Source organism: Lissotriton helveticus, chromosome 7 (assembly GCF_964261635.1).
Source record: "Lissotriton helveticus chromosome 7, aLisHel1.1, whole genome shotgun sequence".
Classification (NCBI taxonomy): domain Eukaryota; kingdom Metazoa; phylum Chordata; class Amphibia; order Caudata; family Salamandridae; genus Lissotriton; species Lissotriton helveticus.
In genome coordinates this window covers 1,554,910,525-1,554,926,805 of record NC_136068.1, presented here as the reverse complement: position 1 = coordinate 1,554,926,805, position 16,281 = coordinate 1,554,910,525, and the positions used below count along the sequence as shown (strand labels likewise).

Genomic DNA, 16,281 nt, shown 5'->3' with positions numbered 1-16,281 from the left:
TTGTTATCAAAAGTCTCATTATTGGACAGGGTTCTCATAGAGATTTCTTGCTGCAGATTGCTCACCTTTCCACTAATGGAAATGATGATTAGGAATTATATATTTTATTTCTTTATTTCTTTATTTTCTTTATAAAGTTTTATATAGCGCGAACAAGATCCCGAAGGATATCAGAGCTCTTTACAATAAGTTGGAAGAGGGGACAAAATGAGGTACACACAGCAATTGTGGGAAAAGAAAAACAAATGCTAAAACAATAAACAGTGGTACACGCATAAGTATAATATTATGCAGAAGAGACAATCCGTGACTGTTAGTTGTGCCATGGAGCTAGAAAACAAGAGCCAGCCGCCTTATGTGTGCCTCCGCCCCTTATGGTAAGAATTTGCTCATTAAGAATCTTTTGGCTTCCAGTTTGAAAGCCACCATCGAGGAGAGTCTGCGTACATCCGGAGGAAGAGAGTTCCATATTTTAGGGGCAGCACCAGAGAATGCTCGGTGACAAGGTCTCTTTTTGCTAAGGATGATCGGTTTCAGGAGGAGAGTAGAGGCGCTTCTCGATGCCCTCACCCCACAGGATAATTCAAGTTTTTGCGCTAGATACGTGGGAGTATTGTAATGAAGGGCTTTGTGCGTTAGGATTGCAATCTTTAGCTGGATTTGTGCTTCAAAGGGTAGCCATTCGAGATATTTAAGGACTGGGGATATGTGCTTGTTACGTTTGGAGCCTGTAATCAGTCTTGCTGCAGAATTCAGCTAGGCCCTAAGTGGAGCCAAGGCGTATTTAGGAAGGCCACAGAGAGTTGCACTGGCATAGACTAACCTTGGTAAGACAAGAGCTTGCACCACCTGCTTGAAATCCTTTTGTGGTAGGAAGGGTTTGATCTTTCTGAGTGTCCTCATCAAGTGGTTCGCTCCCTTACAGACATTGCTGATATGAGTCTTCATACTCAGGTGCTTGTCCACTGTGACTCCGAGCGATTTGGCTGACTCTATGATGATCGGAATGCAGTTGAAAGCCGTGAGGTGAGGCATCCAGAGATCGATATTGGGGGTGTGGTTCGGCAGGGAGATGAGCAAGAATTCTGTTTTGGACGCGTTCAGCAGGAGATGGTTCTCCGTTAACCAATTTTGAGTCGACATGAGGATAGAATTTAGTGATATGATGTTATCCGGGGATGAAATTTTCAAATAGAGTTGTGTGTCATCGACATACATGTGGAAGAGAATGTTCATAGAAGTTAAGTAAGATAGTAAGAGGTTCCAAGGAAAGGTTGAAGAGGATAGGAGAAAGGGTGGATCCTTGGGGGACCCAATTAGTACTGTGGAGGGCTGAGAGAGAGAGTGGTTTGTCTTGAATCTTTGAGATCTGTGAAGAAGGAAGGATGAGAACCAATGGAGCACACGGTCCGAGAAACCCATTCTGTTTTGTAGGATGGATAGGAGAATGTCATGATTGACCGTATCGAATGCAGAGGAAAGGTCAAGGAGGCTCAAGAGGCAGGATTCGTTTTTGTCAAGCATTTTCAGGATGTCATCAAAAATGTTTATGAGGGCCGATTCAGTGCTGTGACCCCTCCGGAAACCGGACTGATGATGGTCTAGGAGTTGGTAATTCTCAATGTGAGCGCAGAGCTGGGATTGGACACATTTTTCAAGAAGTTTTGCTAGGGTGGAGATGTTGGAGATGGGATGGAAGTTATTGAGATCCGATTTGGCAGCGTTGAGTTTTTTTAGAATAGGTGAGATAAGGAGGCGTTAACAATCCTGGTCCAGATGGGGATGTGAGCGATCTTATGCTCTTTGAAGATGGCCGAAGGCAGCGGGTCCCCGAAGTGGTTAGACTGGTTGATAGTCTGGGGAATTTTTTCAATGTATTTTTCACTAAAAGGGGAAAAGGAGCCCCTTGAAGCATTGTTCTTATCGACAAAGATGGTCGGGATACGCTTTTCAGGGACATTAGTTCCTTTCTTGCCTTGCCACCAGACGCGGACACAGATCTCCCTTTTGTTTCTCAGAGACATTTGCTTCATATTTTATGTGAAAAATTCAGTGTGCAAGGGCATGTCACCGCCAAAAATGACAGTTTTTAAACCCTTTATGTACTGTCTCAAACAACTGTCTGTGACATATCCTTGTTAGGTGTGCCTGGGGTCGAGCCAAGACTTTTTAAGGCCTGCAGTGACTGCATTTCTATAAATCCAAAAACCATCCAAGATTGGGAAGTTCAACATCACCAAGCATAAGAAATCAGCAAAATTCTGATGGAGATCCTCTACAACAGCCACCATCCCGCCACATCAAAATACACGGAGGTCATGTCTCTCCTTAAAAAAACCTCCGCCGACCCCAGCCAACACAAGAATTACCGACCCATCTCGCTACTCCCCTTCCCAGCCAAGGTCTTGGAGAAAGCCATCAACCTTCAGCTAACCGAATACCTAGAACACAACAACCTTCATGACGCTTCCCATTCGGGCTTCCGAGCTAACCACAGCACCGAGATCGCTGCTACCGACGACATGATACTCTTCCTCGACCAGGGGGGAAAGAGCAGCCCTCCTCCTCATGCCTAAAATTGAATTTAATTGCCCATTTTTAAAGATAGTTTTTAAGTGATTATATACTTGTGCATGTAATTTAATTTTTACCTATACTGCCCCCAGTTTCTGCTCCCCCAGTTCTCCGCAGCAGTTCTTGCCGATTGTGCGGAGGTGAGCCGCCCCTCCCCTTCGCTTACTGAACTTCCAGTCGGGGTTGTTAGGTCAGCGCTCTACGCTCTGCCAGACACCAGCTATAAAATAGCATCGTGGGCCGGAAGCGCAGAGGCTTAGTCTTTTGGTAAGCTACTTTGCTAAGTACTCCCTGTGTTTAATTCATGCAGTTTCTTTGGTGCATTTCACGCCTAAAATAGAATTGAATTGATAGTTTTTAAGTGATTGTGTACTTGTGCATGTAATTTTATTTTTACCTGTACTGCACACCGGTCTATGCTCCCCCAGTCTGCTGTGGCAATTCTTGCCGATTGTGTGTAGGGGAGCAGCCGAACTTCCGGTTGGGGTTTATAGATCAGTGCTTTACCCTTTACCAGACACCAGCTATAAAATAGCATGCTGCGACATGCAGGCCCAGATTGCGCCGAGGGCTGGAGATGCTGCGCCTTTATAGCCAAGGCAAGGAGTCCAGGTTTACTTGGTCAGGTAAAGACCTCCACTCCCTGAACAAACCAGATCACTGCTGCTTACGAATTGATCCTAGTCAGGATCTTTTAAACCCTATGTGTAACAACTGTGGCTATACTTTCTCCGGCCAGAATACACTGCTTATTGCTAATTCCACTCTTCTCAAAAATCTCCAATGAATTCCGTCTCGCTCTAATTAACAAACGGTCATTGGTAAAACATGCCCACTAATTTGCTGAATTCATTGAAAGTCATCATCTGGATGTCATATTGATTACAGAAACTTGGGCAAAGAATCACTGCATTCCTGATCTCTTAGCTGCAACGTCTGTAAAATACTCTATGCCCAGAGTAGACAGATTGCACAAAAAAGGAAGAGGCTTAGGGAGAAACTACAAAAGTGACTTCAAGTGTAAAACTGACTCCACGCCCAATCCAGAATGTGAGACTCTTTCCTTTAGCTTGGAGTTAACCAATAACTACTCATTCAGAGGCCTGCCTATTTATCACCCCCTGGTCCAAGATATCCAAGACATGACTCTCTACAATCCAGCTATACTCTGGTCGAGGGGGTTGGGTGGGGGGGAGCTGCAACAACGATTTTACAGTATTAGTAGACTTCAACTTTCATCTGGATTGTGCAGAGATAAAGATACTGAAGCTATCTTAGATATTATGAATGTGTTCAATCTCCCCCAATTAATACATCATCCCACTCACGGTGCTGCTGGTCATATGATCTCTGGACTAAAACCAACTTTGATGTAATGCGGCTATATCGCTCTCAGGTTGATCCCGTTCTATTACTGGACCCAAATCAAGCTATAGCCAACTATACTGATTAGCTAAACTCTACTATTTCCAAGGTTGTTCCTAAAAAAACATTGGCCAAAATAAAACGAAACAAGCTGCACCTGTGTTTACGGAAATACTTTGCCTTGAAAAACAATATTGTAGAAGGCTTGAAAAGAAATGGAGATCCAACCACAACTACTCAGACAAGGAAATGTTTAAACTCTCCCCTGCTAAGTATAAGGCAGTTATCACTAATGAAAAATATATATTTTTTTACCCACCAAATTGAAGCCTCCAAGCATTCTACAAGAGAAATCTTCCAGGTTATAAATAAACTTACTAAAGCCCCAGAGACTAACTGATTCAACAATAATCAGCCTTTCTGAGAAAAAATAGCCTCTTATTTTCGTGACAAAGTTGGACAAATCTACAATCAATTCACTTCTTTTAGAACGGTTGACTTTAGTGTCAGTACTCCTATAGCTCAAATCTCTACTAAGAATTCCAACTTCCAGTTAGTAGCTCCCTATCTTTACTCCTTCAATTCTCATTTACCACAGTATCAGAAGTCCTCAACTTAATAAATTCCACCAAATCAGGGTCACCCTTTGACCCCAGCCCTCCTTCCATACTTAAACAGATCTCTGTTCTTGTTGCCTCATATCTAACCAACATCTTTAACAGGATGTTTAGTACTGGGACCTTTCCCTATATGTGGAAAAAGGCCTCCATCTTTGTCACTGCTTAAATTGCCTAATCTAGACCCAGATAATCCTGCAAATTATTGTCCCATTTCCAGGCTACCATTCCCTGCATAAATAGTAGAAAGTTAATAAATACACAATTGACACAGTTCATTCAGGTAAATCAGTTACTGGACCCTACACATTTTGGGTTTAGGGCTGAGCATAACACAGAGACGGCACTAATAAAGACCACCAATGAGGTAAGAACCATCCTGGACAGCTGACGCTCAGCAGCTCTCATTCTTCGCGATCTTTCGGCAGCCATAGACATGGTTGATCATGTCACTCTTATTGATAGTCTAAAACAACGTGACATAACCAACAAAGCTCTTGCTTTGCTTCAGTCTTTTTTTTTAAGAGGTAGAGACCACTGAGCCCATTGCTCTTCAATATTTATGTCACCGAACTGGCCTCCCTGACCAGAACGTTTGGATTCTCCCCCACCTCTTATGCTGACGATACGCAGATCGTTGTGTCAGCCTTTAATAATGTAGATGCCACTATTTACCAGTTTCACGACCGTGTGAGAGCTGTCAGCAATTGGATGGACAAAACTTGCCTTAAGCTGAACTCTGATAAAACCGAGGTCATACTTTTCAGTAATAGACCACATTTCTGGAGTCCACCTTGTTGGCCACCTGAGCTAAGAACACTCCCCACTCCAGTTCAAAAAGTCAGAAATTTAGGAATACTTATAGATGATAGATTAAACTTTAATAAACTTATCAGTTCAGTTATCTCTTCTAGTTTTAATACCATGAGATTTATCGGGAAGAACGTTCTGTTCATTCCACTTAATTCAAGAAAAGCTGTAATTTCATTACCAATTCTTACCAAATTGAATTATTGTAATGGACTTTATGTCAAACTTCAAAAACAATATTAGAAAAAGTTAGTATACAGAATGTGGCGGCGAGACTTATTCTTGAACTCCACAAGTTCCAACCTGTTTCTGCCTCCATCAGGGGACTTCACTTACATTCAGTGAGAAACCAAATTAAATTTAAGGCGTTGTGCCTTACCTAAAAGGCTTTGCATGACTCTGGTGCTTGTCAGCTCAAACAGTCCCTAATCTGGTACATTGCTAGGAGAAACTTATGATCTAAAAACACCATGAGGGTCTCCCTCCCCGATTTTAAGAGGCTCCAATAGGGGGTAGCTGTTTTTCCTCAGAAGCTCCAGCACTTTGGAATGGCCTGCCTATAAGCATTAAAGCAGCTCCCAACTTATTGATTTTCAGGAGGCTGATCAAAACTTGGCTTTTTAACATCTAATCCTCTCTCTTCCTGCCAGAATGCTAAACCTATCAGCGCCAAGACATCCATGGGTTTTCGAGTGCTTTAGAATTTTTTTAACATGACACCCTCCTCGACCTCTCCGCAGTCTTCAACACCGTCTCCGATCACACCCTTATCACCAGACTACATCACCTAGGTATCTTACACAACGCTCTCAAATGGATCGTCTCCTTCGTCAACAGCCAAACACAGAGGATCAATCCACCCCCTTTCTCCTCTGGACCCAAGAACATCATTTGCGGCAATCCCAGGGCTCCGCCCTCAGCCCTACTCTCTTCAGCACCTACATGACGCCTCTTGTAGACATCGTCCGTACCCACAGACTCAGCATCATCTCATACGCCGATGACACTTAGCTCATCCTATCCCTTACAGACAATATTGACACGACCAGAGCCAATATCCAGAACACCATGTCTTGACATTGCTAACTGGATGAAGGTCAACTGCCTTAAACTCAACTCAGATAAGACGGAGGTACTGTTCTTCGGGAAACAACTCCTCCCCTTGCGACAACTCCTGGTGGACTGGCACACTCTGTCCCGCTCCTCCCTCCAACCACGCAACCTCAGGATCGTCCTGGACAGTCAACTAACCATGAAGAACCAAGTCAACGCCGTTTCCTCCTCCTGCTTCCACACCTTGTGCATGCTCTGCAAGATCTTCCGACGGATCCCCACCTCCACCAGAAAAACAGTCACCCAAGCCCTCATCACCAACCGCCTAGACTACGGCAACACAACCTAAGCCGGTACCACCAAGCAACTACTCAACCCCCTTCAGACCATTCAGAACACTGCAGCAATATTCTTAACCTCCCCAGGAGAACCAGCACCATCCCCCACCTCAGAGCCATCCAGTGGCTCTCTGTACTGAAGATGTCTCTACAAGCTCCTGACTCACGCCTACAAAGCCCTCCTAGATTCTGGACCCTCTTACATCAACCACTGCCTGACATTCCATAGGGCCTCCAGGGAGCTGCGCTCTTCCACACTCTCCCTGGCACACACCCAACGCAACCACCGGAGTGATGCGGCAGTTGTTCCTTCTCCCACCTCGCCACCAAGTCCTGGAACGACTTTCCCCCTCCACCTGCCTGTCACTTGATGAATTCAGGAAAAGGCTCATGACATGGCTCTTCGATCAAGGACGTTAGGACCCAGCGCTTGGAGACCTTCCATGGTGACAAGCCGCGCTTTACAAGATGTCCCCTGATTGATAAGAAGACCCTGTGACTAGACCGGTTAAAGTCCCAGTCCAAATCTTGCTCCAGAATTCGTCAAAGCTGTTCCAGAGGTCGGTCTTCATTAACATCTAAATCATCCAGTAGGTCTAAATAGAAACATAAGAAATTGAAGTGTTACTCAGCCCTCTCTCATCACTTGCATCCACCTGAGAAAGTGCGGGGTTGGCACCATGGCTCTCAGTCGTGCTCCCACAGTTTGTTGACTTTCGGAGCGAATCCTGCAACTAGTTCCAGCACAACCAGAGTTTTCAGGCCATCTGCCACTTTTCAACAGATCAAAGAGTTCCCAGATGCCATGCTCTGACTGTTTGGTTCTTTACTGACTTCCTCTGGTATGCCTTCAGGCCCCAAGGAGCTAAGAGGCCTTCCATCTGGAGTACCACAGGTTCACCCCTGGCGCTTATTTGTCTCTTGGAGCCAGTAACAGTGCCTATGGCTCAGTCTCCGGAAGTGCCATGGTCCATGCCAATTCCCAGAACTTAGACGCTGATGCCAAATCCATTGATGTCGAATGAGGAGATACCTATTGTACTCGCAGGTATGACCTCGATCAAGGCTGCGCTTGACCACTGTTGCCGCTTCCCCCAATTGATTTGCTGTCTCCACGAGGGAAAGCACACAATGAATGAATGAATTCTTTATTTGTGTGGTTACTTAAAACCATTACAAAATGCAATGTTAAAAACTTTCGGGGGTCGAAAAATAAATATATGTGCAGGCCATTGTTAAAATCAGTACCTTTTTTTGTTGCTATCCTTTTAATAAAACATGCGCCATAGCGACAGGGTTTTAAGGATAAAAGAGCCCCAAGGTGAGTCAGTAGTTCAGTGATGGCCAGACCACCGGGGCAATGACCCTGACGTTTAGGGGCCGCCAGACTGTTCACCGTACTCGGCCTGTAGAGATTTGTCCTTCAATGTTGCACGGGTATGGTGAACGAATTTCCCAAAGTTGGCCATATGTTTCACAATGTCCAGAGTGTAAAGTTGTTGGACAGCCTCCTTTGCTGTGCGGGTGCCCAGTTTGAGAAGAATAGGTCTGAGATGGATTCAGCAAACTAGCCGCAGGACAGGGCAGCAAAGTAAGATGTGTGCCAGGGACTCTCTTTTGTAGTTGCATAGGCGTCACTCCATAATGCTCAGCCATGCTTTCCCAGTTGGATTTATGTCTTTAAGGGGGAGCAGATGTAGTCTGGCTGTTAGGATCCGATGTAAAGCTGGTCTCCCCACGGGCTTGTGGCTAAGCAGTATGTGAGGGAGACTTTAGATTTCGTGAAAGTCTCCGGCTGCCAAGGAATCCATGTCCAGACTGCGAGAGCGTAAGCGTAGTTGCATTTTTATTGTTGTTTAGATGGTAGCATAGTTGATTATGCTAGGGTCCCAGTTCTCTGTGGCAAGTTGCAGAAGATCGTTGTCTGTAGCAAGGCAGGCAGACCAAGGGTTACTAGGCTGTAGGAAAATGATTTTTGTGACGGCCTTCATGGTGTTCTCTGGAGCCGCAGTTGTTTTAAATAAAAGTATTTCATCAGGGCAGCCAGCTCTTCTAATTTTTGTTGGTTAAGATCGAATTCTAGATGAATCAAGACGTTTCTAGTACAGGCTGGTAAGCGACATATCTTTTTAACACTGTGCAGTGTATTTTTTCCTAGTCCTGCCCGAGCTTCCTAGGAAATGCCTGTTGCGCGTAATTCAGGGACGGTAGTAATTTGGCCCTCAATACTCTGAATGGCCGTAGTTGTTGGACTGTCTAAAATGGCATATAATTTGCAGAGGGCATAGATGACCATCTTTCCATTCTGCAGCAGTTTGTGGAGGTGGGTCCGTGGGCTCCCCATTTCACTAAACCAGGCCCCAAGGTAGGTATAGGTTTGTACACAGTCCAAAATCAGGGGACCAAACCTCCCCTTTGCCAGTTTTTTCTTTGGGTAGGGGCCAAAAATCACTGTTTTGGACTTGCTTGGGTTAGCGACCAGCTTGGTTTCTGCGTTGTATTCGGAGAGGGCTGTAAGTGCTTTTTGAGGTCCTATTTTGGTATGGTCCAAAAGAACCAGGTCGTCTGCATATTGCATCAGCTGGATCTTTGTGTGGCTAAAGTGGCTCCATGCAGTGCTCGGCCCATGTCTGCGATGTACAAATTAAAAAGCATCGGTGCCAGGACGTATCCCTGCTTTTGCCCCCGATCAGTAGCAATGTTCTCCGTTGTAGACTCCCTGGAAAGTTGAACCCTTACCCAGGTTCGAGAGTACAACGATCTAATTGCTTGTAATAAAGACGGGTTGATTTTCCAGCGTGCCAGTTTCTGCCAGAGGATAGTACGGTCTACCCCATCGAAGGCTGCTGAATAGTCAATGAAGCAGGCGAAGAGCGGCAGGGAGCGGTGGGCCCCTGCTTGTTGGACTAAATTTGACAGGGCAATGATGTTATCTACAGTAGAGCCCCTGGTCTGAACCCGGTCTGGTAGGAGGGCAGAAGACCTTCAATGAAAACCCAATCAACTAGTTCCTGCAATAGTGTGCTTGCATAGGCCTTCCCCTTGATGTCTAGGGCAATCGTCCGGTAGTTCCTGGGGTCGGTTTATGGCCCTTTTTTGTTCATTGGTTGCAGCAGTGAGCCCCTCCAAGAGTCTGGGACATCCTCCAAAAGCACACAGCGAAACTCCCTTTTCTGCATGGACTCAGACAACAATTATGACTTGAGTGAAGAGTTTATTCTGCCTATATTGAGGACAATTGGCATGACCACTTGCAGGAGTGCTAACTGTCTCAATATCTTATCCAAATCTTCTCTCACCTCCTGGCCAGCTACCGAGTCCACCTCCTATGCCATGGTGATGTGTAGGGTGACTGAAGTCCTTGACCTCCAGCTCCCCAACTTGGAGATTAAAACTGATATGTTGACAGAAGTCCTACAGCAGGCGCAGACATTTTCTGAACCCTTTCTGCCATTTAATGAGCCACTAACGGATACCATATTGGGCCAGGCCTTGCTCTCCCCCCTCCCCTTCTCCTCTACAGTCAACAGGCAGGTAGCAAGACACCATCGTCCTGCCCCAGGCGAACCTGCCTCCCTGTCTCAGCACCCTTCCCTGGAAAGTTTGGTTGTGCAGGCGTCCACAAGCAGGTCTAACCCTAACACCTTCCCAACTACTCCTCCTGAAAGGGAGTCTAAGCAAGTGGAGACATATGTAAAGCAAGATCTGATAGAGACTACTAGCCGCAGATTCCTTCACGTAGAATTATCCCCAGGCGTGAGACTGGATCTGAAAACTTTTTGCCACAGCATCCCTGTGCGCCGGGGGACTCCGCCCAGGCGTTGTCAGCGCACGTGACGTCAGCGAGGTCACATAAGACCCGCCCCGGTGCGCCTCCGTCAGTTTTTTTCTTTTCCACGTGCAACGCGGATCCGGTCCTTGCTACGGGCCTGTTTCGGGCCCCTTTTTCTCCATTCTTTTGGTGGAACAGTGTACGAATGCCTTCGGACTTCAAAACTTGTACGTTTTGTGGCCGTCTTATGTCGGCGACGGACCCACACCTCATTTGTATGTGGTCTTTGGGGGAGGATCACTGCACCACCGACTGCGAGGCCTGTCAACAGTTGAAGCCGAAGTCGCGGCGCGTCTCTCCAGGTCGACGTCCTCCCCTCGGTCTGCTTTGGCAGACGGCTTCAGGTTCAGCCGTGGTGGTCGTCTTCGCCCTTCTCCGATGTCACGTGAGTGTCGCTCCCCGGTGGGTAAGTGTCGCAGTTTGTCCCCGGGGGCTGGGTTCCGGCCTCCCGGGGGTGTGAACTTTCCGCGGGTCATGCAGCCCCGCGTGCCGTCCAATCCACCGTTTCCCGGTGTTGGGGGCGTCGAGAGTCCAAATGGAGACTTACGCGGCGGCTTTGCAGGTTTCGCTGGCGTCTTACCCTCCTGGGGCGTCAGCGGACCCCTCGTCTTGCGCAGGGCCCTCCGCGGCGCCGCCGACAGCTCCGGCGCCGACTGGTTCGGATCCAGGCTTGGAGGGTGTGGTTCTGTTGGGGTGCGGCTCCGCTGGGGCACCTCCTTAAGGCCACAGCGTCTCTGCCTCGCCGTCAACTCCTGCGGGAGTCCCTGTGGTGTCGCGGGAGATTGCCGGGGATTGGGTCGCTTCCCCGAGCCCCTCTCGGTCCCTTGACAGGGTGGTCCTGTCGAAGGCTGAGGTGACGCTGCTACAGCGCCGGCAGCAGCTGGACCGTTCGGAGCCACACGGGTCGGTGAACCCTCCTCGCACCGCTCCGTGTCGAGGCTGGGTAAGGACCCCGGGCCCCTCTCGTCCTCCCCCACAGGTGGCTGCCTTGACGGGGGGGGGGGGGAGGGTCGAGTCGGAGGTGGAATCGTCCCTGGCACCACCTCATGGGTTGCTGAGTGATCTACGCCTCATTCTGGGCTGCGTGTCACTCCCCAGGGCCATCTTGTTTCCCCGCGTGGATGGCTACCTCGGTGGAGGTCGGGCCGGTCCGGCTCCAGCCCCGCTCCGGTCCAGCTCCAACCCCGCTCCAACCCCCGCTCCAACCCCCGCTCCAACCCCCGCTCCAACCCCCGCTCCAACCCCCGCTCCAACCCCCGCTCCATCCCCAGCTCCATCCCCAGCTCCGTCCCCAGCTCCATCCCATCCCCAGCTCCATCCCCAGCTCCATCCCCAGCTCCATCCCCAGCTCCATCCCCAGCTCCATCCCCGTTTCAGGGCACCTGGGAGAAACCTTGAACGGCGACGCCTGAAGGGTGCCGGCACTCCACCTCAGGTGGCGGACTCTACGGCTCCGAGCAGGGGTCGTGCCGCTGATTCGTCTTCGGGCGCTCCTTCTTCTCCGGTGGTGTCTTTTTCACCGGCGTCGAAGGGCGGCTCTCCTCCTTTCCTGAGGCAGAGGTGTTCGTCAGAAGAGCGGCAGGTCCCTCATTCGTCGGCTCCTTCTGACTTCCAGGTCGGCCCTTGCCTGCCCCGTTGGGCCTCGGGGACGGCTGCCTTAGTTTGCAGCCGTCAGCCACGGAGGAGCTGCTTTCCCCGCTGCAGGTCCCTACAGAGACTGGTGTGGCCTTTGCTCACGCGGTGTCCACGGCTGTGGGCATCCCGCGTACGGGTGACCCGGTGGCTCACTTTCCGGCAGCCCATCTACTGGAGATCCTCCACCAGGGCTCTGGTGGGAGGGAAATCTTGCTTCCCTTTGAAGGTTCACTCCTTTCTTCCTTGACGGGGGCTTGGAGGCGTCCTGCCTCAGGGGATCCGGTACCTCAGCATCTTCTGCACCATCTCCCGGCGCCGTGTGACCTGGCGTGCCTTTCCCTCCAACCTTCTGCCTCCAGTGCTCTTTTGTGGACTGATTTTCCCTCCCTGCCTCCACTGCTGACTCCGCTGTCCCGAGAGGCCCGCTGGCTGGACTCTTGGGGGCGCAATATGTTCGCCTCGACCAGCGCTGCCCTTCGGGCCCTGAACACCTTGTGTGTGCTGGCTCGGGCCTCCTCCTGTTTGTGGGACTCAGCTGAGTCTCTGGGATCTGCAACGTCCCAGGAGAGTGGCCCGGTGGACTTACGGCATCATGCGTTGGATGGCCGGGAGCTGGCGGCGTTTATTCTCCACTCCGCCCTGGATATTTCAGAGGTGTTAGGCTGGACCATGGCTTCCTCGATCGCTCACCGTCACCATGCTTGGCTTCGGGATGGAGTATTCCCAGAGAATATTTGGGAGCAGCTCATTGATCTTCCGTTTGATGGCAGCATGTTGTTCCATGCCCTGGCCAACTCCGCCATCCAGAGGCTCTTAACAGGGCTCCGTTCTCCTCCTCCTCCGCCTTATCATCCTCCTCCTCCGTCCCCTCCTCAGTGATTCCTGAGTCGGGTTGAGTCTGGGCCTTCTTAGGCCGGTTGTTCTGGCTGTGGAGTGCGTTTTTCTGGCCATTGCGTCCTTTTTGGGACTTTGGCATTGTTGGCTGCTGGGCGGGCCTTTTGTTGATTGTGCGTTGGAATTGTTCCGCAGACTTGGCCCTGAGATTAGGCCTTCTGTTTGATTGGGCTGCTTGTCAAGCCTTTCACGGGGCAGTTTTACTCCAAGTGGCTCTTTTGTTTGTTCCTCCGCTGCGGAAGTTCTTCCAAAGGGGGTTCCCATGTTGGAGCTTATCGTACCCTAGGTCATATGGCTTGCGCTCTGCTGGAGGGTTCTGGTCGCCTTCGGGTGCCTGTTCTCCATGGCATTTGTGTAGGTTGCTCTTGCTTCTTGAGGTCGTGTGTGCGGCCACTCATAATGGTGTGCCCGTGCATTTCCTCCTTTCCCTGCTCCTGTCCTAAGGTCTGGGGCGCTCTTATGTTCTTCCTTGCCAGGCACCGCCTACTCAGCCTTCCTGGGGCCTCGGGCTGTTCTTCTTCTTATTCTTCTTCTTCTTCTTGCTTCTGGCGGCTTGACTGCCGGTGCAGTTCTGGCTGTCAGGCTGCTCTCCATCTGTGGAAGTGATCTACGCCTCATTCTGGGCCGTGGAGGGCTTTGTGTGGGTTTGCCTTCTTTTCCATTGTTTCCATGGGCCTTCCTCCGCTTTTCCTGTCTTGGTCTTGGGCGGATGTTATGTTGCCTAGTGGAGGACTGGGATGCTTCGACCTCTCCGCCCTTGCCTTTGGTTCCTCTGCTGTGAGTGTACGAGCCTCTTCAGCCTTCTTTTCCCTCCTACATCCCCTTGGGGTCGGTAGGGTTCTGCTTGTGGGGGTTCCCCTTGCCTGGGTGGGACGAGCTTATTTCTGGTCCACAGATCTGGTCCCCTAGGGGGCCCTCTGTTCTGTATTGGCTGGTGGGGTCCTTTCGCAGACCCTCCTTCCCAGGGGATATTGCTAGGGTATCTATTCTATGTCAGGAATCTGCAGTAAGTAGTCTCTATCAGATGTACAAATTACTTGCCTTCGGTAACGATGTTGATGGATTCAAATTAAATACTAATGGACTATACTCACCAATAGCCCATATACCAATATCAGTAATAATAATTCAGTCGGCAATGGAGAAGGTTCAATCGTTTATTCATAAAATACAAGCCCTGTCAGGGGAGCCTCAGTCTACACGACCCTCGGAGGTGCGCTGAGGAGACTGACTACATGCATAAGATACAAAGCATATATACGTTTCATACATCCCACAATGCCACCTTACAATGAAAGATACAACTTGTCAGTGAGCCAAGAGGAATACCCATATATGGCACAATTGATTACAAATAGCCTAGGCCTTAGCTATTCCGGGGGCAGGTCAGTAAGGGGCCTCCCTGTCTATCTGTAGGCTGGGGAGTACAGGAACGGGCTCTGCTAGAATGTGCGCATCCCACAAGAAGGGCAGGTGTGACCTTGGGTTTCCCTGAGCTTCAGACTAACGAGTGAAGTAGATGGCTGTCAGCCATCACGGATTCATGCAGAAAGCGTAGGGAAACAGTACTCGCACCAAGAGAAACGAAACAAAATGGCTCCGAACATATCAATAGGTGCAGGCGAGCTAAAAGTGAATTATCGGTTAATGTGTGACTACAATGAACTCTAAACATATAATCATATGGTTATAAGGTTATATTGTATATATTAGGCCAATAATATGTGTTTATCGAATTTAGATCCCATCAGACGGCCCTTTTGGCCTACTATAGCCAATATAACTATTTTCATTCTACGAAAACTCCCTCATCGATCTGCATAAGATCTGAAACCTCCTTCTGAATCATTTGCTTTTCGACTTTGGCCAGACGAGAAAAGTTTAAAGCAGACGTTATTTTTGTAGCACAGAAAGAGCAGCAAGCCGGGCCACATTGGAGACATAGGCAACAAGTAAATATTACTCCAAAGCACCATAAATATTTTCCAACCCCAAGTAGCTAAAAGGCCCCAAAACCAACTACTAAGGGACCAGGTACCATTGTCCACATGTGCTTCGCTGGCTAATCGATGTAGTTTCTGTATTGCAAGATGAATGGTAGGGGCTGAATCAGGAATAAACACACAGCAGGAGCTGCCGATCACGCGACAGGCTCCGCCCCTATCTGTGAGGATGACGTCATGAACCATCCGGTTCTGAAGCGAAAAAAAAGCCTCGTCGCCTGAAGCTCCACAGTAATATTCGTGAGGATCCCAGTTGTGGTCTGGACCACGTTCTCCACTATTCTAGACAAACGTCTTATACTACGGCTGTTAAATATAGGTCCCCAAAAGGGGGTGAGACCTTTGGCGAAATCCTCAAATTGCTGCAGGGAGGTATCTGTCTGGTCGGTACCATCAGTATCGAAACTCCGGTTAGTCACCACCCCCCTCCGAACCAATTGATGTGTTCTGTGGTAATCAGGTGGGGCAATATAAACTAGAGGGTAGAGAAACGAGAGATAGCAACGTCCTGCCCATCCCCTTGGGAGCCAAGTATACGCGTTCTCACCACACACGAAATATACATCTGGAGGGGTAATCATAGGTGGGGGACCTGCAGGGTGTTAGTGTAATTACATCTACTCTTTCCTACCTTAACATGGCCTCGGCCTTGTATGCAAAAGGAGGAGGTGATATTAATAATGGGGATCGGCCAGGCTTTGTCATTCGTGACATTTCGTTCTTTAAAATGCTGAAAATACATAGTGTAATTGAAAAGTTCAAAATCCTGTATTTCTTCCTGCAACCAAGTCATATTCTTATAATCTGTATATACATTCATACAAGCGTTTGGCTCTAGGGATCCCTCTCCTCCATTTCCTTCTGCATCAAATCCTTGATGTTGTTCTATATACTTCAAAATGGCCTCATAATCTCTTTCAGTATATATCTTTGGTTCAGCTACATAATGAGAATACATCAATGATAATAATTGGAACCAGGCTTGACAGCTAGCTAAATAAGACAGTGGTAAGGAGATGAATAATTCATGCTGGTGCATTACTGAGGGAAGTAACCCACATACCCAACAATTAGTTTTGTTCGTGGTACTGTGTGTTTGATGCAACATTTCAATAAAAGCATTTTTCACAAAAGTTTCTCTATGTCTCGCCTTATGAGGG

The 16,281-nt window shown here is 48.6% G+C and overlaps 1 protein-coding gene across 2 annotated transcripts in view; it reads left to right on the top strand.

Moving 5' to 3' along the window:
- The window catches only part of HSPBP1 (HSPA (Hsp70) binding protein 1), a 201,687-nt gene that overhangs the window by 35,846 nt on the left and 149,560 nt on the right, over positions 1-16,281 (top strand). The gene's annotated exons all lie outside the window — the stretch shown is intronic.